Source organism: Galeopterus variegatus, unplaced genomic scaffold (genome assembly GCF_000696425.1).
Source record: "Galeopterus variegatus unplaced genomic scaffold, G_variegatus-3.0.2 Scaffold10119, whole genome shotgun sequence".
NCBI lineage: Eukaryota > Metazoa > Chordata > Mammalia > Dermoptera > Cynocephalidae > Galeopterus > Galeopterus variegatus.
The window spans coordinates 1-2,660 of NW_007736230.1; positions in this window are offsets into that span (position 1 = coordinate 1).

A 2,660-nucleotide genomic window follows, 5' to 3' on the forward strand; every position below is an offset into this window, starting at 1 on the left:
CCGGACGTCTCCCCACTCTGTGTGCACTAGGCTGGGCTGCTGGATCTTACAGTGGTGGCCCCACAGGGTGTGTGTTTTCTGCTGAGTCTCCGCCTCTCTAGCCGGACGTCTCCCCACTTTGTGTGCACTGGGCTGGGCTGGGCCGTGTCTTCTGCAACCCTCATCTATCGGCTGGGCCTTCAAGTCCCTGCTTGGCACCGCCTCACCCAGGAAGTCTTCCAGGTTTCTGCTAGGCACAGACGACTGGTCGCTCTGAGTGCCTTTGTAGCACTGTGCAGATCTTTCTCAGGACTTATCGCCTTCCTCCTGGCATTGAGGTTATTTGTGTACTTGTCTTATCTCCCATGCCAGAGCGTGAGCTCCTCGGGGGAGGAGCCCGCAGCACACGGTTCACCTTTGAATCCCCCCTGCATGGACCGACTCCGGTGCCTGCACGCAGACAGCTCTCCAGCAGGTTCAAGCAAACTTGGGAACGCTCCGACCACACTATTCCTAACCAGAAATCAGTTAGGCGTTTTTCCAAACTGGTGACCACAGAGATGGTGTCTGCCTTCCCGTAACAGGAAGTTTACCGGGGGCCAGAGCCCAGGGTGAGGGGGAGTGACAGTCAGCCCAGCCCGCACTTCCCTGCCCTCCCGACGCTGGCTGGGGATGCCCCACACCACCAGCCCCGCCAGAGAACCATGGAGGGAGTGGGAGGGGAGGCCAGCCCGCAGGCCCCAGGAAGCCCCGCACCGGGGCAAGCAAGTGGGAAGGCTCAGTGAGGAGCTGAGCCGGGCAAGGAGGACAGGCCTGGCCAAGCCGGGCTGGAGCCGTCACCACCCGAGAAAATGGAGGCAGCCCCAGGGCCGGTGAGTGGCCGGGTGGTGCAGGCGGAAGCCGGGTGGGTGTCCACCCCGCGAGCAGGGCCGGGCCGGGGGTGACTCACAGGGCTGGGCTGGGCCGGGCAGCTCTCTCTCCGCCTCTGCGTCGTTGCCGTCCCCATCCTCGGCCATCGCTGCCTCGGGCTGCTCAATCGGTCCCAAGGGCACGGCTTGGGCACTCCCAGGAATCTTCTTTTATGCCGGCCCAAAACCTCGAATCCTGAATAGGGCAGCTGGCCGCCTTCAGCATGGCCCCGGCCTCCGGGATCCTGGCAGCGTCGACAGTGGCCCCGGCACCCTGTTCCCTGTTTAGGAATTCGCTTTTGCAGCTAAGAAACAGTTCTTTTCCTGCTCCACACTTCAAAGCTGTTGCCTGCTGTAAACGAGGCAGCCTCTCCTGCCGGGGGCAAAGTGGCGGTCAGCCCCCACGACCGGCCACCAGCAGCGGTCCTCCCTTAAGAGACGGCAAGAGGAAGGTCCACAAGTTTCCTGGCTGCCTAAGGCCCAGTGGCCATCTTTTCCACCTCAGCTACTCAGCCCCAGGCGCCGCAGCCACCGCCATCTTCAAGTCTCTCCAAAAAGTTCTTTTGGATCCCGAAAACTTCTTTGGGAATTTTACAAGAATGTAAAGGGGTCCTGAGACCAAAACGTTTGAGAACTGAGGCCCTAGAGAAAACATGCACCCATGCATACCAGGAAACACGTGTAAGAAGGTCCACAGCAGCAGTATTGATAATAACAAAAAGCTGGAAGCAACACAAATGTTCATCTGCCATAGGGTGGATAAATAAATGTCATGTGCAATCTTGATATGCCTCACAATAAAAAAGTAATACTTGGAAATGGCCAAAGAAACAAAAAGCACACGCAAGAACCAAACAACCCTCTAGGAGCAGCAAAGTCTCCCTCTTGTTCCTGCCTCCCAGCCCCCGCGCGGGGCTGCCCTCTCCAGAGCAACCAGAATTCCTGGAGACAGTTTACACACATATGCAAGCATATACGTATCATGCGCTGCCTTTTTCTGTTCTTGTTACACAAATGGACACATATTCTTGTCACTGCTCTTCGCTCTACCTTTTTCTCTTGGTGACTGGATGGCTGGATCTTGGTGATTGTTCCACACTAGCAGTCAGCATTATTCTTTCTAGTAGTTCACAGCATTTTATTTTGGATGTATTATAACTTTTAATGCAGACCCCATGGATGATAAGGTCATTTGCTTCCAGTCTTTGGCAATAATAGTGTATACTCCAAATATCTTTGTGCATTTTTGTATACATGGGTGTGTATATCCACAGGATAAATTATCAGGTGTGGGAAATTGGGTTCACGGATGTACGTTTAAGGTGTTGATGCTATTGCAAAGCTGCCCTCCAAAGTAGCTGTACCAGTTTCACCCCCTACCAGCTGTGTGCAAGGGTGTCGCTTTGCCTACATGCCCACGATGTGTCTGTACTGTGTAATCCTCGCTTATCCGAGAGGTAAAAATGCAATCGCCTGTTTAGTTTGCACTTCTTTTATTAGGTGTGAGGGCTGACGACACAACGTTTCCAGTTTCGGCTTAGCTTTAACCCGGTGGTAAACACAAGGCCCAGGCCGGTTGGGCTTCTAACGTTGAGGGGCCGGCTCGAAATCTGGCTTCGTGCGATGGTGTCCTAGTGTCCGAGTGCCTGGCCCAGAGGTCGCTCGACCCCTTACTGCCTCCGCAGCGCGCACCAGCCAGCTGTTCGTCGAGCGGCCGCTGGAGGGCACCGGCGCCCACCGATACGCCCCGGGAGGCCCCCGGGGTCCCCGAGC